The 23,137-nt window shown below is 38.6% G+C and overlaps 1 pseudogene; it reads left to right on the forward strand.

Annotated features, from left to right (window-relative positions):
* The first annotated feature begins 312 nt into the window (after positions 1-312).
* On the forward strand, positions 313-1,326 carry LOC125102909 (annexin A2-like; annotated as a pseudogene).
* The last annotated feature ends 21,811 nt before the right edge of the window (positions 1,327-23,137 follow it).

Consider the following 23,137-nt stretch of genomic DNA (forward strand, 5'->3'; position numbering starts at 1 on the left):
ATCAGTAACATGGAAATGCATCCATATTGTTGCATATAGAAATACTACATTTTTTTTCTCATTCCTGACAAATGCATATTTTTATTTCTATTAAATACTCTATTTTTATTTACTTTCATTTGTTCTACATTTCTTTATGTGTGTGCGTATCTATGTATAAAGTATATAAATGCTGTATATGTACTTACATATAAAAATATACAACTATACATTTTGTGCTGTGTTGTTGTATGTATATAATAGGCATATAACAGTAAAATGTGCATGTGGCTGCACAACTAGGGATGCTCACTGCTCTCAACACGTGGCCCAGTTTCTTTCAAAATGTCTGCTGTTCACAGAATTCTCTGCAAGCTCAGCTTGAAGGATGATCACGCCCCCAAGTGCACACAGGTCAAAGCATACACTAATTTGGACACTGAGTGTGATGCTCTGACACTGAAACAGCCATCAAGAGCAAAGATGTGGATGAGCTCATTATAGTCAATATCTGACCAACCAGAGAAATGAATTGAGACAGGATATTGTCTTCACCTACCAGAGAAGGACCAACAAGGAGCTTAGATCAGTACTGAAGTCAGCCTTGTCTGGCCACCTGGAGACTGTGAGTTGGGGCTTATTGAAAACATCTGCTCAGTACAATGCTTCTCAGTGCAAAGCCTCCATGAGGCTGGGGACTGAGGAGGACTCCCTCACTGAAACCATATGCTCAAAGACCAACCAAGAGCTTCAGGAAATTAACAGAGACTACAAGGAAATATACAAGACTAATCTGGAGAAGGACATCATTTCTGACATATCTGATGACTTCTGCTAGCTGATGGTTGTCCTCGCAAAGCATAAAAGAGCAGAAGATGGCTCTGTCATTGATTATGAACTGATTGACCAAGATGCCTGGGATCTCCATGATGCTGGGGTGAAGAGGAAAAGAACTGATGTACCCAAGTGGATCAGCACTGTGACCGAGCAGACTGTCACCTCCAGAAAGTATTTGGCAGGTGTTTAAGTGTTTAACAGCTACAGCCCTTATGACATGCTGGAAAGCCTCAAGAAGGAGGTCAAAGGAGACCTGGAAGATGCTTTCCTGAACCAGCCCAGTGCATTCAGAACAAGACCCTGTATTTTGCTGACAATTCCACGAAAGGCAAGGAGACTTGCAATAAAGTCTTGATTAGAATCATGGTCTCCTGCAGGGAAGTGGACTTGTTAAAAATTAGGTGTCAATTCAAGAGCGAGTATGACAAGTCCCTGAACTACCATACCCAGCAAGACACCAAGGGCGACTACTAGAAAGTGCTGCTTTACCTGTCTGGTGGGGATGACTGAGGTCCACAATGATATGAGCATCTAGGAGGGGTGCTCCTTTGTTTCCAGCTAACAGTTCTAGAAAATAGCCTGTGACTAACATCCCCTTGTGCCCATCCCTGTGAGGATGATGTTCTTACTGCCCCCCTCCCCATCTTTATTTCAGTTGCCTAAGAATTGCCTGCTTCTCACATCTAGTCTTTCCTTTGAGCCAAAGAAAGGAATAGCCCAAGGAGTTGGAAATGCATTCTGTAATGTGAAACACTTTGCCTCTTGTGTACTGTGTCATAAACAGATGGATAAACTGAATTTTTACTTTATAATAAAAGTAAAATATGCATGCATGTATATATATATAAATATAATATATAATAAAATGTATACAGATATAAGATGTAAGTAATAAACAGTTATTTTTAAATGTTATTGTGTTAATATCCTGAGGTTCACATTAAATAAAATACTAGACTAGAAGAGTATGACTGGCCAGCTAAGAGTTAATTACATGGATGAAAAGGCAAATGAATCAATGAATCTGTCTGGGCTTATTTTCAGGCAAACAATGTAGGGACCAAGGGCAGGGAGCCCCAAGATGGGCCACTGTGGCATGAACATTACATCGAGTGAGCACTGGGTGTTATACGCAACTAATCAATCATTGAACACTATAACAAAACATGATGTACTATATGCTGGCTAACTGAACATAATAAAAAAAAAAGTAATCAAAACCCAGCCGATGCAGGAAAAGCTCTCTTCCTGATCTTCAACTGCCTAAATTTACATTGTTAAGGAGAGCTATTAACAGATTCTGCTTTACCTAAGAAACTTATCTGCATAATAGGGCAAACTTTGTTTTTGTAAAACATCTTTTCACCTTCCTGCTAATGGCTTCCTCCCCTTTGTGTCTTCAGAACCTCTCCCCCTCCTTAGCTCACATAAGTTTCACGCTGCCTCCTTTTCTTTGGAATTTAATGTCTGTGTGGATTCCTCCTGTGTATGCTATTAAATTTTATTTTCTCTTGTTAATCTGTCTCATGTCAATTTGATTCTAAGTGTAAGGGCCTATTCCGCCAGAGCGGCCCCACCACAGTTGAACTGCCATTTTGTTGTTTATGCAGTGAAACTTAAATTGACCTTGCCCCCTCCAGGGGAACTTACTTAAAAGCAAGTCCAGGAAACCAGTACCAGGTAACCACCGAAATTAGGTCAAGTGGAGATAAAGGCCCAAATACAAGGGGGGTCAGGTCAGGTGGAGACCTTCAATCAGTGGGGGTGCATAGTGTCTCCTAGCTACCAAGGTGATAGGCTAGTTTACATAGCTACTATGGGGTGAATTGTAATTCAATTAGCCACCTGTGTGTGGCCAGGCCCAACCACAGGGCCTTTGCTCTATAAAGGTAAGTCTGGAAAGGAGGGTGGCATGTACTCTCTTTAAGAGGCGTGGCCCCGGCCGGTCGGTTTGATTCTTGATGCTTGGCGCGAAATAAAGCTTTGCTTGACCTTCGCTTTGTATCAGCCTCGCTCCTTTAATCATGGACCCATTATTGGGGGGCCCGACATTGGGGACCCAACACTAAGTCCAGCTAGAAGGAGGACCACAGGACAGAGGAAGATCTTTCTCCCCAACAACATTTCACTGAATGCTAAAAACCACCATGATTCCCTTCTTTTGCAGTAATGATAATGATATTCTAATAGACACATTTCCTTTTTGTTGGGTCCATGGTCAAAGGAACGAGACTGATACAAAGCGAAGGTCAAGCAAAGCTTTATTTCGCACCAAGCATAGAGAATCAAACTGACCAGCCAGGGCTGTCTCTTACAAAGAGGCAACCCCTCCCTGCCTTACCGACTAACTTTTAAAGGGCAAGGGCCATGTCGTTGGGCCTGGCCACACACAGGTAGCCAATGAGATTGTAACACACAGAGAAAGTTGCACAGTCATGCTAGGTCACAAATGGGTGGCCAACTGAATTCAATTTACCCTAGTAGATATTTGAGCTAGCCTATCACCTTGGTCAGAATTGGCGTCCAAAAGGCGCCCAAAGGGCGGGGCCCATACTCCTTGGTAGCTAGGGAGACAGTATGTGCCCCCACTGATTGGGTACCTCCACCTGGCCTGACCCACCCTTGTATTTGGGCTTTGTTACCTGGGACTGGTTTCCGGGACTTGTTTTTAAGTAAGTTCTGGTGGGGGGATGGGGGGATGGGGGGCAGGGTCAGTTTAAGTTTTACTGCATAAACAACAAAATCACTGTTTAACCCGATGGAGTTGCTCTTGCTAAATAGGCCCTTATACTTTTGTCCTATTTTCTAACTTTTCATTGCCTCTTTTTCATACATACATATCCAAATCATCAGATATTTTGCCAACTTTACCTTAAAAACATGTCTGGAATATGACTTCTCACTAGGTCGATGACTATAACCCTAGTCCAAGCCATTGACCAAGAAGTTGGAAGAAAGTAGGGAAACACAAGGGATTGAGCACTACCCAGGAGATGGTAAACATGGGGCTCAATCCCATTCCTCAACCTGAAGAGGGAAGGGAAGAGGGCTGTTGTTATAGGACTGAGAGGGTTGCTTGACAGGATTTCAATCTTGACTTAGGAATTCAGCCAGCTGGAGGCAATCACTCTTGGGAAGGAAGACTGAGGAATAAATATCCGGAATTTACTCACTTTTCTGCCATTTGTCAATAGAGCATTTTGATGTGCTCCATAGGGTCACATAGGCATAGAATAAGGTAGAAAAGGGTGGAGAGTAAATCTGGTATAGGGGAATGTGTCTTTTAGTGGAACCTTTCAATTTGACTGTTGTTTCCTTTTGTTCTATTTTCCACAAAACAGCCAGAGTGATTTCCCTAAAGCCTAAGGCAGAACATGCCATTGATTTCCTGAAGACCTTCTGATGGAATAATAAATAATAATGAAGCTCTGAATACCTTCCACCTTATTTCTAAAGGGCCAAAACCTTCCCTAATCCCAGAACACCACCTTAATTAAGGGAGGGAAGAAGGGAGAAAGAGAGAGCAAGGTATTTATGTACAAGCTTAGATTAATATACTCATTCTTTCTTCTTCTAATTACCTACAATGACACCAGGGAACAGAAAAGGAAGTTATTCTCCCTTCTTTCTGAACAAAATAACTATATCTTAAAATTTTCATTTCTTTGAAATCCCTTTGGAAACTACCAGGTCATTCCTTTTGTCAAGGCATCTACTTGTATGTGCTACTGAAGGAGACTCTGGAGTTCATTTTTCATATAATATATATTCTAATCAGTATGACATCTAACTGTGAGTCTTACATTTTGATTTCTTTTATTGATCTAGAGGTTTTTTCTTTATTGTCATTTGTCAATCAATACCTATTTCTAGGATTCCTTAAGGTAACTCATTTAATTTTCATGGCACAAGCAATGTTTCAATGAGAATAATCAATTTTCTGCTGTGCATAATAGTACAAATAAGTTGATTTATTTAAAGGAAAACTGTCATTAAAGGAAAAGAAGAATCAAGACTACTTCTATTTGAGTTAAGAGGAGTAATGGTGAAATGGTGTCATAAAGTCTCAAATCAGAAAGTGCATAAGTACCCATATAACAAGTACAGACCTAAGTATAAGGGAGGTTACAAGAACATGCAAGACAAAATCCTTGCTCAAGAGGAACTACCTTTATAAGCACTTAACTCTATGAAGAGTGACTAGTTCTTAAACAAATATGCAATGGATCCAAGGTTTGTGGTTTTGAACAGAACAAGTATGGGGTAAACTCATTCCTGCCACAATCCCTAAAGAATTTTTTTTCCTTTTTAGGTCAACTCTCTAAATGAATGTCTCTGGGAGTCCCTATTCCCCTATCCACACATAGGAGCTTTTTCTGGTTCTCTTGTCAAGCAGAATAGTTTTCCTAAACAGTAATGTAATTTTCAATTGTCTTACCACAGTATGATTTAACTGATCATACTGATTTTTATGTTCGTGATTTTTGTTGTGTGCCTTCAAGATATATATTTGCATTCTCAAGGAGCAAAAGCATTATATCTACATTGTATCCGATGTCTTCAAAACAAGGGAATTTGTGCTTGCTTCAGCAGCACATATGCTAAGATAAAAAGAAAAGAATTCTGACATTTGTGAGCATTTTACCCAAGCACCTTCATAGAGTCCTCAAATGCAAATAACATTAAAGTTGAGCATTTCCCAAAGAAAAAGTAGCAAACAGGTTGTAGACCCTTTGTCATTTTCCAAACATAACACTAAATGTATGAAATTTTAAAAAGTTTTGTTCTTAGAATAAAAGCTACTATTTATAGCATTTGGCGATAACATTAAATATTCCTAATCTGCAATGGAACTCAGCTGTTGTCATTTTACCAGAGGATTTTTGTGTATGCGATAGAAGACAGCAGTATAGCCATACCAAGCAATGGATGCTAAACAATTCTCTAACTTCCCACCGTACAGCTTTCTAGTAAACACTACTAGCTGGGAAAATTAGTCTAAATGTTTACTGCAATCCTTTGCTCCTAAACTCAACCTCATGTCTCCCAGGGGAAATGAGCTTGAATATTTTTTTTAGCTCAACATTACACAGTTTTTGTTAAAATAGAGTTATAGCTGAACCGTCAATTTTTCAGATAACAGGCTTACCTTTTGTGTCTTTGGGGACTTTTCAGCAGAACAGAGAAAAAATGAGGATTGATTTAAATCACTTTCTAAGTAAGACGACTTCTTAAACTGAACAAATTAAGGCATCTCTTAATAGCAAAACCATGAAGAACTTGGCATTGCTGTTTGCCATAATAGTTCTTATCTCAGACTTATCAAATATTTCTTTGTATATGTAGGATCATGAGATTTCATAAATAACATTCAATTGTTTTCTGAGAAATACATATTATATCCATGATGAGTTACTAAGATAGAGATTTTATTGAAGGGCAGTCATAGGAAGCAGGCATTGAGTTCTGTACTGAAGACACTTGGAAACATTACTTACCATAGAGATGAGCCAGAAGGACTGGATCTAAGTTTCTCAGAAGATGGATGCCCTAAACAACTATTCATTGGGTTTCTCACGTCCTGAGCTCCTTTTTTTTTTTTTTAAAGATTTTATTTATTTATTTGACAGAGAGAAATCACAAGTAGGCAGAGAGGCAGGCAGAGAGAGAGGAGGAAGCAGGCTCCCCACTGAGCAGAAAGCCCGATGTGGGGCTCGAACCCAGGACCTGGGATCATGACCTGAGCCGAAGGCAGCGGCTTAACCCACTGAGCCACCCAGGCGCCCCTCACGTCCTGAGCTCCTAATCTAAAGATCTGACCATTAGTTCTCCAGGAAAAAAAAAAAAATGTACAAGTATCTCAGTGGCAGTGCTTCTGTTCCACCAAAGCACTTATTTTTTTTCTGGTTCCTTTGAAAAGACTCTTGATCTTGTCTTTTCTTTTCCTAATTATCTTCAAGTTGGGGAATCATCCATCAACTTTGCTAGATCAGTTCCACATTCTTCTGCCTCCTTCCCCACTGCATTTGATACTAGAAAACAGAGTTCTCTGATATTCCTACTTTGGGACTGAGTCAAGCCTACACAAAATTGCAAAGTGAGTGAAATTTATCTCCAAAGCTCTTGAGTCCTGTTTCAGTCTTTCTACCTTCCTTGTAGTTAGGAGCCATAGGAGAGGTGATATCTCACACTGTCTGTATTCTGGATTCACAATAGAACCCTACCAGGCTGCTACAATTATTATCCCTGTTTTGTTTTACCTATTAGGAACCAAGTAGGAAATAGGCCAAAGTGCATTTCTTGAATCCAAGATTTGAGCCCCACTGTGGTCTGTCCATAGTGCTTTGCTGAGCTGACCTCTCTTTTCTGTCTGGACTCTTTGACTATGATGTTCCCTTGCAGTGCCATCCCCTGCCCCCGTCCTGGCCTCTCACATGCCAGCAATGCCCTGTATGCCACTTTTTTCACCCTGATATCTGAGGTGATATCCAAATTTACCTAATTGTGCTAGGCCACGCAACTGGCAACATGCCAAGTAATCTGAGAAACAATTTCAAGTAAAGGAACTAGTCACTGATACTAAATCACTTGTTGAATTTTATTTGGTGGGGGGAGGAGCTGGGAATGCTAAGATAACTCAGGATTTGGGATTTATGGTATGAAGATCTCAGTCTATGAATTTTACTGTGCAAATCTGAGATTGGCTTATGATGAATTAACTCTATCTGCACCAAAGAAAACTCATTCCTTTTGAATTTGTCTCCTTCATCCATCACAAGTCCCTCATATGCATAAGCTACTGAAATTTAAAAATCTTTTTCTAATGAAATATAGATGCCTCAGCAATAATTTCCAGGCACTGAACTTTTGCTAACACTACTTTATCCATGCAGCATTTTCCTTTTAGCTGAGGCTTGAATGTTTTGGACCAAAGCTTTTCAAATTGTGCTCCCTGTTGAGGACTGTCATCCCACCCACCCTACAGCAGCACAGTCAGGCTTTTAGATCTTCATATTTTCACCATGACACTAAGAAGTCCAGGGTAAAAGATTCTGAAATCTTGAACTAGATGACTGAAAATGTTAAAAATTTTCTTTAAAAAAGAAAAAAAGGATTTTATTTATTTGTTTGAGAGAGAGAAAACGAGAGACAGAGCAGGAGTAGGGGGAAAGGCAGAGGGAGAGGGAGAAGCAGACTCCTCGCTGAGCAGGAAGCCAGATGTGGGGCTTGATCCCAGGACCCTGGGACCATGACCTGACCTGAAGGCAGTCGCTTAACCAACTGAGCCACCCAGGCACCCCTAAAATTTTCTTTTATGATACGATGACATTGTTTCACTAACACATTTTGACATTAAGTCGTCATTGCTATTGATTTTTGAAGCATTATATTTGCAGTGAAAGAATTAGAATTATTCAAATACTATTCATAAAAATGTACGCTTTACAAAGTTGAGGAATCCCTGTATTACAAATTATGATGATTTTTTAAATTTTTCTATAAAGAAAAAAGGACATTGTTTCCCAAACTGCTTTAACAATTTAGGCTTTACGTGTTGTGGTTGTCACTTATTTTATTCTTCTTTGGGGGTGGGGACGGTAAATAATATGGCATATCAAAAAAATTTAAGTTCTGTCAAATTTAAAATGTACACTGCTATCATACATATATGCAATTTTATTAGCTTAAGACTAACAATTTAAAATATAAAATTTACTAAAGCTAGAAAACAGAGATTTACAGTACTTTCATTAGAAAGATCTGTACATTTATTAATATTTCCAAGGAGAGCAAGTATTTATGCAAATATGTGGGTTAAATGCTATAGCACCATGCTACATCTCCATAATCTGAAAAATTCTTTACAATTTCATGAGAAGTGAATTAACAGTAGAAAATATGCTTCTTTCCTGAATAATCAAATAGCAAAATGAGAAAAAATTTCTCAGTTATCAAACACTGTGTATGTTTGTATACTCGTATACAACTACTCATTATAAGTAGAATATCATTATTGTTTACTTTATGTTCTAGAGATTTTTGCCAAACAGATGACTATGGGGACCTTTTACAATTTCTTATAAGCATACCAGGTTGTCATTTCCAATGAAATATATATATATATATATATATATATATATATATATATATAGTATCCTTCCCAAATCACATGCATTTATATTCATTCTCTGCATACTTTCTGAGCTAAATTATGAGTTTCTTAAACTCTGACACATTTTAATCTTAGAGAAATTACAGCCTTAAGGTTGTAAAAGAAACCTTCATCTATCATACTTTGATCCCCTTTCAACCATAATGGTACCAGGTGCACTGATGTAACATCCTCAGCCCAGCAATTCTTTTACCCTGCCCAATGAAGGAAATCTCACGATTAGTATCTGAATTCTAGGTGTTCCATGACAAGAACTGATTATTTGGACGTTTTCTAACCAAATCCTGGTTTGCTGTTTTTGTTCTTATTGTTGTGCTAGTGGTGGCTTGCTTTATTTTTAAAATTAAAAGATCAAGTTGAACATACAATAGGAAGTCTATTCCATCTTATAGGGTTCCGTTTTTTACCAGAAGTCAGATACATTCATGTGACCAACCCCTAATGACTGCCCTCTCTAGGACATGTCAAATCACTAACTCCACCCCATACACACAGAGGACATGTTTAACAGATCATCCTGTTAAACAGTCTGCCCCGCCTGAAGTCATTACATGAAAACCTCTTATAAAAAAATAAAGTCAAATCCATGGAGAGGTTCAAAATTCCATCACTGCTACGCTAAACTTGTGTCCTAAATTCTGAAAAGAAACACTGGTGATGAGGGAGCAGGAGGCTGGCTGAAGACAAAGCAAAAGCTGTCACCTTGCACCCCCTCTCCATCCGCTCCCGCTCGGTAATGTGTGTAGCATTCCTCAGGCACCCCTGACTGCCATAAGCGAGAAACAAATAGTTAACTTGCAGAGATCACAATCCCGCAAGACAGAGTCTCCCTTGGTTTACAAATGTCCCAGAGATCTACAAAGAAAGAAGTTACCTTATCAACAGCACAATTTCCAGAGGCAAATAACTCAGTTCCTCAAGCCCTAAATGAAGTTTAATTTCTTCTAAACCCAAATCTCACTAACAAAGACGCTTGATAGCAGAAATATGAATGGCTTGCCAAAAGACAACATTGATCAAGCACATGGTAGGCCCTCTTTAGCATATGAAAGCTCCCTTGAAACCTCCCTTCCCCTCACCTTCCCCCAACCTCAAGGTACAGAACATGCCATCTCTCACAACCCGGGGCAGCAGCTCTTCCTGCCCACGGGTCCTGTCCCCAGTGCTTTAATAGACCACCATTTTGCACCAAAGATGTCTCAAGAATTCTTTCTTGGTCATCGGCTCTGGACCTCAGCCCACCAAACCTCACCTAGGTTCTAGAACTTCATCACTGGGAACCATCATATTGAAAGATCCATATGGCAACGATTTGGGAAAGCCAGGATGGCCACCTGGTAGTATCTGATAAAACCTGAACAGTTGTCAAAATCCTCCATAAGATGATCCATCACAGTAAAGACAAAATGACTATGATATTAAAAACTGGTAGTGAAAATATATAAGGATAACAAAATATAGTCTTATCTGTAGCTAACATAATCCTGGTAAAAGTGTAAAGGCAAGACGAGACTGGAACATTCTCTGAGAAAATATTTAAGCATTTTTAAAATTTGTTTATTTAATTTATTTTTTTTTTAAAGATTTTACTTATTTATTTGACAGAGAGACAGAGATCACAAGCAGGTAGAGAGGCAGGCAGAGAGAGAGGGGGGAAAGCAGGCTGGATCCCAGGACCCTGAGATCATGACCTGAGCCGAAGGCAGAGGCTTAACCTACTGAGCCACCCAGGCACCCATATTTAAGCGTTTTTTAAAGATTGTATTTATTTATTTGACAAAGGGAGCATATAAGAGCAGGGGAAGAGGGGCAGAGGGAGAAGGAAGCTCCCTGCTGAGCAGAGAGCCAGAGGCGGGGCTCCATTCCAAGACTCTGGGATCATGATCTGAGCTGAAAGCAGATGCTTAACCCACTGAACCATGCAAGCACCCATATTCAAGCATTTTCAGATGAATTTTATATAATGACTTCCCTCTGGGTGATGTATATTTGCAAATAACAGCATGATTATTTTCTGGAAAGTTGGAACATTCCCTTGTTAAAATAGACACAGCACAGATCGTGGCTAAAAGATACTGAATATCCCATCCGCTATGTACGGCATTCTAACTATTCTATCCAGTAAAAGGGGACCATTCTATCAGCACAGGTATTCATGAATCTGTAAGGATCTCTCCCTTGTTTAAAAATATTCACTGTCGGGGCACCTGGGTGGCTCAGTGGGTTAAGCCTCTGCCCTTGGCTCAGGTCATGATCCCAGGGTCCTGGGATCCAGCCCCGCATCAGGCTCTCTGCTCAGCAGGGAGCCTGCTTCCTCCTCTTTCTCTGCCTGTCTCTCTGCCTACTTATGATCTGTCTGTCAAATAAATAAAAAAAAATTCACTGTCTTCATTATTGTGAAACCTCTAGAAAAGCACAAAGATCTTAAGAGAATAGGTAAGTTATACCAATCAAGTTCTAATCACAGGAGATCTTCAGAAAACACCACGTACATCTGCTGCTGACCCAAGATCCTCAGAATAAGCAATGACTATATAGAATACAGAGATCACAGTCAAGACCATCAGAAGCAAATTCTCCAAAATACCTGAAACCACCCATTATTCTACTCTCCTTTGCATATTTTTGTTCATTAACCTTTTATTTGTATTTCTTTCAAGTTTAACTTTATACTCTTGTGATTTATTTCATGTTTCCCTTATAACAATACAAACTTGTTTATATATAAGATTTCCTATAACCATCATAACTCTTTAATAGCTACTCTAAGCTATTGCTGGTCACCCAATTTGAAAAACTATATATATAAAGGTATGTTACACTAACTTAATAATGAATAATGAATAATAATGAATAATAATAATTAATAATAATGTTAATAATGAATTTCTTGTAGATAATACACAGTGAGAGCATGAGAAGGAGGATATAGTTAGGATGCCAAATTGACTGTCTTAACAAAATCCTAAAGATAATATATTTACAGCTTCATAAATATTGTTCTCTCATGCAGCTCCTGTGTTCTTTGTTCAAGGAGAAAATAAAGGCTCTTCAATGTTTTTTGTTTTGTTTTGTTTTAAAGATTTCATTTATTTATTTGACAGACAGATCACAAATAGGCAGAGAGGCAGACAGAGAGAGAGAGAGGAGGAAGCAGGCTCCCCGCTGAGCAGAGAGCCCGATGCGGGGCTCGATCCCAGGCCCCTGGGATCATGACCTGAGCCGAAGGCAGAGGCTTTAACCTGATCCACCCAGGCGCCCCAAGGCTCTTCAATGTTAACACAGAACCAAGTATTTTGTCCTCTAAGAAGACTATCAGTTAGGTTACTCCAGTAGATGATTCCTCAGTATCTTCTGTTGAATTTTGGACTTACAAAGAGCCTAAAGGTATGAAATCCTTTGTGGAGAAATAACAACTAGTGGAACAGATCTTAGAGAAACTAGGTAACGTGGGCAAAAAGTTTGGTGCATAACTTGAATGTTGCAATAAGTAACATCACACAAAAGTAAGTTCAAATTCCTTATAAAAATAATTAAATAACATAGGATTTTCTCTTAGCTACCAAGAGAAAATATATGCCCTTGTTAGCATACTTTATTGTATCTGAATTAACAGTAGCCATGAAATGAATCAACCTGTACCTAGGTGAAAAAGAAAGTCTACTTGGTTATCTAAATAAAGTAGACTTAGAGAGTCACTGGGATCTGCTTTTATAATCAAGCCTGGAAAACCATGGATTGATTCTACAGTGCCTTTCTGCCCCAAAATTATTTTTGTTTTTCTTACAGTTATTTGATACATGTTTTCCATAAATGTTAAGTGCCTGTATATAGTCTCTGCCCTGGTAGATGATTCAACAAAAAGCACAAAGACAAAAGCATCATATGATCATCCTGACCAATAATCAAACCAGAAATCACACCTTCACAAATAAACCTTACCTTAAAAAAGATCTGCAAACAAATCTCATCTTCAAGGAGAATCAACACCAGTGGTAAAGATATGAGCAATTTATGATGGTCTTCACTCTACTTGTCTGTGAAAGAACCAAAAGGGGGTACCATGAGTAAAAACTTGCCTACCCTCTAAAAAAACACTGATCTTCTGTTGCCAAGGTAATAGAGCAATAAGAAATCATTTTTAAGAAAATGTTATTATTGAAATATAGTTGAATCACAACTCATTTTTAACTTGCTTAATAAAGAAATGACAGCTTTCTAGTCATCGAAAAATTAACCACTGGAGCCAGTTTTAAATTTGTTTACTCAACCAATGACAACTCACTTCAGTAAATATGGTTATGCAAGCCAAACAACCAGCAGCAGGCTTTCACTTCTGAAAGGGAGCCCATGAGAAAGAGATTCATTCCAGGGAACACTATTCTAAGTGCTAGGCAATCGACAACAGGCTTACCCGATAACCATTTATGTACAATAATGTTAAATCACTCCTGTCTCCAAACTTCAGTGATCACTGAGCTTCATGCTTCCCAAACTTGCTATATAAGACTGATATTCTGCTCTGCTTAGAAAGTGCCTGACCAGCAGAGCTGCCCCACCTTAAAAAAGCAGTAAGTTCATGTGTGTGTGTGTGTGTGTGTGTGTGTATATTTCAGATATTGAATGGTGACTTTATCTTTTACATGGTAGTGGTTAAGTGGGTATATACACATTTGTCAAAACTCTATACAAAAATCTGTGATTTTTATTTTTATTTATTTATTTATTTATTTAAAGATTTTATTTATTTATTTGACAGAGAAAGATCACAAGCAGGCAGAGAGGCAGGCAGAGAGAGAGGAGGAAGCAGGCTCCCTGCCGAGCAGAGAGCCCGATGGGGGGCTCGATCCCAGGACCCTGAGATCATGACCCGAGCCGAAGGCAGCGGCTTAACCCACTGAGCCACCCAGGCGCCCCTGATTTTTATTATATATGTTAGTTATACCTAAATTTATTTTTTTAAAAAAGGGAGTATAGGAATAAAACACATAGGCAAAAAGAGGCAGACATTTAGAGTTGAGATGGAAACATGGAACATTGCCAATGTGACCTCTCGCATACCCACAATAGCAGCCTCCAAGACACCTCTATGATCTCAGTGGGATCCACAGAATATAGTTTGAAAATTGCTGCTATATATGTGATAATGACAACTCAAGTAGACACAGGACAATACAGTGTAAAATTCTTCATTAATGATATTTAATCTGGAAAGGCTTAAAAAGCATGAACTAAAATACAAGACAGAAATGACCTGAAAGTAGGGAAAAGGGATCAGAATTAAAATAACCATAGACTGCTTTATTCAATAGGAAGACAGACATATTGATTAGTTTGTTAAATCAATCTGCATGTTAAAAAATTCAAGGGTAATCACTAAGTTAACAACATAAAATATGTAACTTGCATGCCAGGAAAGGGAAAAGAAGAGAATAAGAAAATCTGGTTAATCCAATTAGAAGAAGGAAACAAGAAGACAAGCAAAATAAGTAAAATAAATCAGACTGAGCGAGATAAATACCATATGACTTCACTCATGTGCAATTAAAAAAATGAATAAACAAACAAACAATAAGCAGAATCAGATGTATAAATACAGAGAATAGATGGATGGTTGCCTGGGAAAGTGGTGGGGGGATGGGTAAAATGGGTAGAAAGGACAGAGAGAGACAGGCGTCCAGCTATGGAAAAAGTAAGACAGGAATGAATGGCACAGCATGGGGAATATCTATGGATACCGTAATAGAGTTATATCTTGACAGATGGTAACTACACTTGTGGTAAGCATAGCATAATGTTCAAACTCGTCCAATCACTGTATGATATACCTGAAAGTAATGCAACATTGTGTGTCAACTGTACTCAGTTGTACCTCTGTGCATAATAAGTAGAAAACACAACAATTAACACTAAAAATAGCAGTAAGAGGGGCGCCTGGGTGGCTCAGTGGGTTGGGCTGCTGCCTTCGGCTCGGGTCATGATCTCAGGGTCCTGGGATCGAGTCCTGCATCGGGCTTTCTGCTCGGCGGGGAGCCTGCTTCCTTCTCTCTCTCTCTCTTTCTCTGCCTGCCTCTCTGTCTGCTTGTGATCTCTCTCTGTCAAATAAACAAATAAAATCTTAAAAAAAAATAGCAGTAAGAAATTGGATCAGTAATATTCATATCTAATCAAACCAGCTCTATGCCCCAAATAGAGCATTTGTGAGGTAATTATTTAATACTATATGGATGAATTCATGTTAGGTTTACAAACCTAAACTTGTGTACAGTTAACATATATAAAGCAAAAACAGGGGGTGCCTGGGTGGCTCAGTGGGTTAAGCCTCTGCCTTCAGCTCAGGTCATGATCTCAGGGTCCTGGGATCAAGCCCCACATTAGGCTCTCTGCTCAGTGGGGAGCCTGCTTCCTCCTCTCTCTGTCTGCCTCTCTGCCTACTTGTGATTTCTCTCTAACAAATAAATAAAATCTTTAAAAAAAAAAAAAGCAAAAACAGAATCATAAGAAGAAATGGAAAAATTAGTACTCAGATTGGGGAATTTCAACACAGTCCTCTCAGAAGCAAATAGATTAAGCTGGCAAAAAAAAAAGTCACTAAATATATGAAAAGCTGTACTGCACAGACAAGAAGCATGACAGAATGGACACATGTAGAGCCTTGCAGCCAATAATCACAGAATACTATTTGGAAGCACACATGAACATTTGTTAAATTATCATTAATGAAGTTTCAAATGACCAAGAATTGGTATATAAATCCTATTTTATAACCAGATTGTCATAAAAAAAAATTAAGAAGAAAGTTGAAATCACACATTGAAAACAAAATATCTATCTCATGTGTCAGAAACTAAATTTTAACTGAAATTTAGGAAATGTTTAAAACTGCACTACAACAAAAGTACTATGTTACAAAAATCCATGGGATGTTGTTAATCAGGAAGTACTTAGTGAGAAATGTACAGCCTGGAATGTGAAATGTTAAAAAATAAAGACTAAAAATAAATGAACTATGTGCTAATCTCAAAAGCCAGAGAAAGAAAACTGAACACATACGATAGAATTAGAAAGAATGAGACTTTTTTCTAGAAAAAAATTAAGTGATTAAAATTGACTAACTACAAAATGGATACAAACATCTCTATAACCATTAAAAAAATCAATCTCTAAAACAGTCATAAAATAAAGAAATGTAGAACTTATAAACAAAAACAAAATTGCCATTATTTCCACATGGTATGATCAATTATATAGACAATCCATGAAAGTATACAGCAAATTAGAGCTAATTATGTTTTTCACAAAATTATTGCATATAAATTCACTGTAAAAAAGTCAATAGCATTATATGTGTAAAGTTTCACAGGTGAAGTAAACACGACACCAGGCAAGGTGGACACAAGGCAAGATTTATTAAAGGCACTCTCTGGGGAAGTTTCAGGGCTCAGGAGAAGGGGAGCCAGGAAAGTCACGCAGGGAGGAGGTGGGCACCCTCAGGCGAGGTTCTGCAACTCTGGAAAGCAGAGTCAGGAAGTCACACTGGGAGGGAGTCGGAGGGGATCTTTTTTTTTTTTTTTTTTAAGATTTTATTTATTTATTTGACAGAGAGAGATCACAAGTAGACAGGCAGGCAGAGAGAGAGAGGGAAGCAGGCTCCCTGCCGAGCAGAGAGCCTGATGCGGGACTCGATCCCAGGACCCTGAGATCATGACCTGAGCCGAAGGCAGCAACCTAACCCACTGAGCCACCCAGGCGCCCCCGGAGGGGATCTTTTATCCGGTCAAGGTAGGGCACGGGCTTGTGTCCATATATGGTAAGGTATGTGGTGATCGGGGAGTATGGGGCGGGGAGAGTCCGTGATGGGCAGTTCCCAGAGGGGAAGTTCCTGGGTGGAAGGTTTCAGTTTTCTGGCGGTGAAGTGAAGGCTGCAGTGAGGGTGGCGGGAAAAGTCCGCCATCTTGGAGAGGGTTGGCGGGAAGATCCGCCATTTTGGAGCGCCGGTTTCCCAGCCGGCCCATCACTATGTATCAGCAACAACCATTTAAATGTAAGTCTAGAAAATATTCCCTTCAAAAATAGCAAGAAAATCTGTAAGGTACTTAGGAATTTAGCTAATAAAGGTGTTCATTTACTCCAGATTGATCTATAAATTCAGGATAATTCCAATCAAAAATATCCAGAGATTTTTTTTGTTTTTCATGAAAATTGATAAGCTCTTGCTAAAATTTGTAATGAAAGAGGAAATAGTCAAGAATAAAACACAAGCAGATGGATAAAAAGTATGATACTATTTATGTAAATGTTACAAATACACAAATTAATTATATACTTATATACATGCATATACAACTTAGGAATACATGCATATATACCGTGTTAAAAATAAACGTACAGTAAGGATAAGCACCAATATTTGAATAGGGGGAAAAGGAAAATGTAGTCAGTAAGAAGTATAAAGAGGATAATGACTTAATTTCTGGAAAAACACATATGTGGAAAACAGCAAAAATGAACAATTGTTATATTTTACTTTTGGTACTTGGTATTTGTTATATTAAAACCTATGTTTGCTCTTTGTTTAAAGATTATCCTGATAAAGATAAGAAAATTGAAAAAGTCTGAATTGCAAGTTGGGAATAGGTAGCATTGAGAAGAGACGACTCTTCTAAGGAGTTCAGCGTCAATGAGGGCAGTAGTCAGAGGGTAGCATGAGATCAAGGAAAAGTCCTTTTGTTGTACGGGAAAGAGTGGAGTATGTTTCCATGTAGATTAATAAAAATATTTTGCAACACTGGAGAAAAAATAATAGAATTGATAGGGCCTTGAGCATTGAATACATTGAATCAAAAACATTCTATCAGAAGAAAAGAGAATGGAATGCCTCTATTAAGCATCATCACCAGAGTAGAGAAAGAATTAGTAGATGGGAAAAATGGCTCTAAGGACTTTTATCTTGGATACTAACTAACATAAGAATAGATGTGAAATACTGTGTTTATCTCACTACTAAATGGAAGGATAAGGGGAGGAAGGAAATTAAGATACTGTTAGGATCCCAAGATCATTTGAGGAAAGTTGAAAAAAATAATCTCCATGGCATTCTAAATTTTTTTGTTGTTTTATCTATTTATTTTAGAGAGAGAAAGACTAAGTGGGAGGAACGGCAGAGGGAGAGATCTTCAAGCAGACATCCTGCTGAGCAACAAGTCTGAGACGGGGCTCAATCTCAGGACTCTTGAGATCATGGCCCATGAGATTATGACCAAGCCAAAACCAGGAGTCCAGCACTTAACCAAATGAACCACCCAGGTGCTCCTCCATGGAGTTCTAAGGGTCATGGTTCCTAGTCCAGCATTTCAGCCTCCTTTGCACATGGCAGTCTTAAAGTTTTTCTTTGCACTCTACATGGAGAGAGTGACTTTTTCCATACTACAAGTTTTTGACATACTGGGGATGTTCAATATAATTTAATGTAAGATCTTAATTTTCCTTCTGACCTGCTAAAGAGATAGGAATATAATTATGGGATTTTCTTTTTTCTTGATCAAAAGAGAAACAGGCCAAATAGGTTGGGGTGATGACATTTATAGAGGGAAACCTTGCAATTATTCTTATCAGACAAAAGTCATCACCCACACATCTCCTTTTCTTTAATATGTTAATTTTTTATTTTTTTTAATAAACATATAATGTATTATTAGCCCCAGGGGTACAGGTCTGTGAATGCCAGGTTTATGCACTTCACAGCACTCACCATAGCACATACCCTCCCCAATGTCCATAACCCCTCTCCCTACCCCCCTCCCTCCGGCCCCCCTCAGTTTGTTTTATGGCATTAAGAGTCTCTTATGGTTTGTCTCCCTCCCGATCCCATCTTGTTTCATTTGTTCTTTTCCTACCCCCCAAAACCCCCACATTACATCTCCAATTCCTCATATCAGGGAGATCATATGATAATTGTCTTTCTCCGATTGACTTATTTCGTTCAGCATTAATACCCTCTAATTCCATTCACATCGTTGCAAATGGCAAGATTTCATTTCTTTTGATGGCTGCATGGTATTCCATTGTATATATATATATACCACATCTTCTTTATCCATTCATCTGTTGATGGACATCTAGGTTCTTTCCATAGTTTGGCTATTATGGACATTGCTGTTATAAACATTCAGGTGCATGTGCCCCTTCAGATCACTACATTTATATCTTTAGGGTAAATAACCAATAGTGCAATTGCTGGGTCGTAAGGTAGCTCTATTTTCAACTTTTTGAGGACCCTCCATGCTGTTTTCCAGAGTTGCTTGCATTCCCACCAACAATGTAGAAGGGTTCCCCTTTCTCCGCATCCTCGCCAGCATCTGTCATTTCCTGACTTGTTAATTTTCGCCATTCGGACTGGTGTGAGGTGGTATCTCATTGTGGTTTTGATTTGTATTTCCCTGATGCTGAGTGACACACATCTCCTTTTAAAGTTAAGTGTTGCCTAGAAGTTAAGACTTGAGATCCTAAAAGAATCACGCAGACCACCTGCCAGTCTGGCCTTCATTGTCTGCAACATCAGGGCACTGGGTTAATGATCTCTAAAATAAAATCCTACAGTTCAGTTATTCTGCCTCTGCAGCTATTTGCCCCAGTGTAATGGAAATGACCATCTAATACCTTCTGAAGAGAAAAACCTCATGAACATCCTACTTGTTTTCCCCCAATGGTAGCTGCTGGCTAGATACTACAGAAGACTTTAATTCATTGAAGCTTAGAGCTAGAGTAGACCATTGCAAGCCTAGAACTTTCTTCTTACAGGTGAGAATATTAGAGACCAGATCAAGTTAATGGCTTGCTTAAGGGAAGACACTGACTAGTGGTCACTCAGCTGTTCCCTCATAGGCTACAACATTTAAAATGTTACTTCTGATATACATATCTATTGAATTAAACTGCTTTCTGAAGTGTGTATACTTTCGATATAACTTTACATTTCATAGAGGTTTAAATAGAAAAAGGGGTGCCTGGATGGTATATTGGGCTAAGTGTCCAACTCAGTTTTGGCTCAGGTCATGGTCTCATGGTTGTGAGGATGAGTCCTGCTCCATCGACTGGGCTCCGTGCTCAGCACAGAGTCTGCCAGAGATGCTCTCTCTTCCTCTGCTCCTCCCACTCCTGCACTCTCTAAAATAAATAAATGTTTAAAAAAAATAAAAATAAATTATAAATAGGAAATTTACGTGATTTTTAGCATGAAGACTTGAAGAGGTTTGAGCCCAGTGGTAGTACATTTTGTATGCATTTAATACCTCAGTGGTTTTTGCCAGTTTATTTTCTATCACACATAAGAGATCATTGGTTTTATGAGAATATGTCTATTAAAGTTCACTATCTTTCTCTGTTTCAAATGGACTACAGAAGAAGATATCTCAGTGGGATAGAACTTCAGGCCAAATCCATGCTCTGCTCAGTCAAACCAAGTATGTCCAAGGGCCCTTCAAATTTATATCTGGGTTTATGAATTATAGGTGGTTTCTGATAGGGATCTTTACAACTGCTGATGGATTTAAAAGCCGTGATAATTTTGGAATAAACAACAGAATAGCATGATAACAATTATTGCTTCTTTTTAACCTGAAAACAGTGACTAAAGGACTATTCTTATTTTGTAACTCTCCGAAATATTCAGATTTTTTAGGCAACCGTGAAAGGCTTTTTAATGTATCTATTGAAATATAAAGTGTGCAAAGCAAAGAAACAGTCTCTTAAAGCATGATCACATCCAGGAAGAACCATCTGGATCTCTTCCTTTAAGATTTCTTGTGTTTGGGGGTGCCTGGGTGGCTCAGTGGGTTAAAGCCTCTGCCTTTGGCTCAGGTCATGATCCTAGGGTCCTGGGATCGAGCCCCGCATCGGGCTCTCTGCTTAGGGGGGAGCCTGCTTCCCTCCCCCTCTCTCTCTCTTTGCCTGCCTCTCTGTCTACTTGTGATCTCTGTCTGCCAAATAAATAAATAAAATCTTAAAAAAAAAAAAGATTTCTTGTGTTTGTTTCAAGTAAAATTTTACAGATTGCTCTATCTAGGACACTACTTGGAATGCTGGGAATTCAGAGTTTTAATTTTGTTTGTGACAAAAAAAGGCATTTGACTGCTAACCTTTGATAATCAGGGTGGAAAAATGGCCAGTTGGAAAAGTAAAACACAAATTGCCTCACGTAAGAAAACATCTTAAAACAAAGCTATAACAAGGTAGAAAGTGAGTACAAATCAATCAAATACTGTGTGAAGTTTGGCTTTAAGGGAGTAGAAAATCAGTAACTCCAGCTGTCTATGGTTGTACAGATTCTACAGTCCTCAGTTATAGTAAGCACTTAGACTGTGTGTACAAAGTACATATCGTAGATGTGTAATTTTATTGAGATTTTTCCTAACAGATAGGGAGGTAACTATCTTTGGGAAAGGACATCTTTTTTAATCCAAAGATACCACTTAGCACAAGTTTGGGAGTCTCAAACCATTATTCCAATAATTGATTTCGACCTCCTTATTTGTGCATATGTATATGTGTGTGTGTGTGTGTTTTTAAGATTTTATTTATTTATTAGAGAGAGAGAGAGCACATGAGCAGGGGGGCAGGGGCAGAAGGGGAGGGAGAAGCAGATGTCCCCCTGAGCAGGGAACCCAAGGCAGAGTTCAATCCCAGGACCCTGGGACCACAACCTGAACAGAAGACAGACACTTAACCTTAACCGACTGAGCCATTCAGGCACCTCTTTGTGTGTTTCTTATAATCTTAAAGTCTATATATTACCTAAAGAGAATTTAAAAAATAAGTTAAATATATCTCACAAAACAAACTGAGGGTTGATGGGGGGAGGGGGGTTGGGGAGGGGGGATGGGTTTATGGACATTAGGGAGGGTATGTGCTATGGTGAGTGCTGTGAAATGTGTAAACCTGGCGATTCACAGACCTGTACCCCTGGGGATAAAAATATATGTTTAAAAAAAATAAAAATAAATAAGTTAAATAATGTAAAATTTGAGCTAGTTAATGTATCATTAACTATGAGGACACAGCAAATATTTACCCCAAATCATATTTTAAATAGAACTTTAAAACAGCTCCCTGAAGAAAGCAATACAGAATGAAATTTAATCTACATATCTCAAGTGCATAAAACATTACGTATCTGTAACTTTCATCTTATATAAACCATGGTATACAAGGAAGTTTCATTCAAGAAAGAATAGTGTTCATTTTTCAAAGGGAAAAAAAAAGAAGGATGAATCTGAAACTCTCATTTTGACAAAAAAAAAATTGTTTTTAAGAATCTCCTAGTGAAGTCCACAGCGAGTTGAAGTAATCATTTATGGTTAATATTAAAATTTTATTTGAAAAATACTACTTTCTCAGTACTAGAAACATATCTAACTCTAAAATTCATTTTGTACCATTTTGTAATAATTTTTTTAAAGATTTTATTCATTTATTTGACAGAGAGAAAGATCACAAGTAGGCAGAGAGGCAGGCAGAGAGAAGCGGGGGGAAGCAGGCTCCCTGCTGAGCAGAGAGCCTGATGTGGGGCTCAATCCCAGGACCCTGAGATCATGACCTGAGCAGAAGGCAGAGGCTTAACCCACTGAGCCACCCAGGTGCCCCTATTTTGCAATAATTTAATGAAACCTAATGATATATTAGAGAGGGTGGAAAAACAAAGATATCCTCTGTTGTATTTTACTTTGCCTTTAAGGTTATCAGTATCCTATAAGCTAGTCAAAGCTAAATTGGATCTCTAAAAGGCATTTTCTCCTGTTAACAAAAGCAATTGTTTAGTGTTTCTGTTTAAATGTGAAACCAATCAAGAATGCAATATAAGCAAGGAAGAAGAATATACTCACGAAGACTACAGACTTTTAAATAATGAAAATACAGTCTTGAGCGTCACATGCACCAGTAGCTAGGATGCCAAGAGATGTGATTCTGGTAATACTCTTTCAGATTGTGATCCTATACTGCATTTGTACTGGATCTGTATCTGAGACTTCTGACTCCAAAGGTATCACGGGTACCTAGATCCACAGCTGTACCCATCACTCACTACTTACTTAGTATCAGGCAAGCTACTTTACCTCTCAGAGGTTCTCTACGGAAACCAGTAGTTAACGA

The sequence above is a fragment of the Lutra lutra genome, chromosome 6 (genome assembly GCF_902655055.1).
Source record: "Lutra lutra chromosome 6, mLutLut1.2, whole genome shotgun sequence".
Taxonomy (NCBI): Eukaryota; Metazoa; Chordata; class Mammalia; order Carnivora; family Mustelidae; genus Lutra; species Lutra lutra.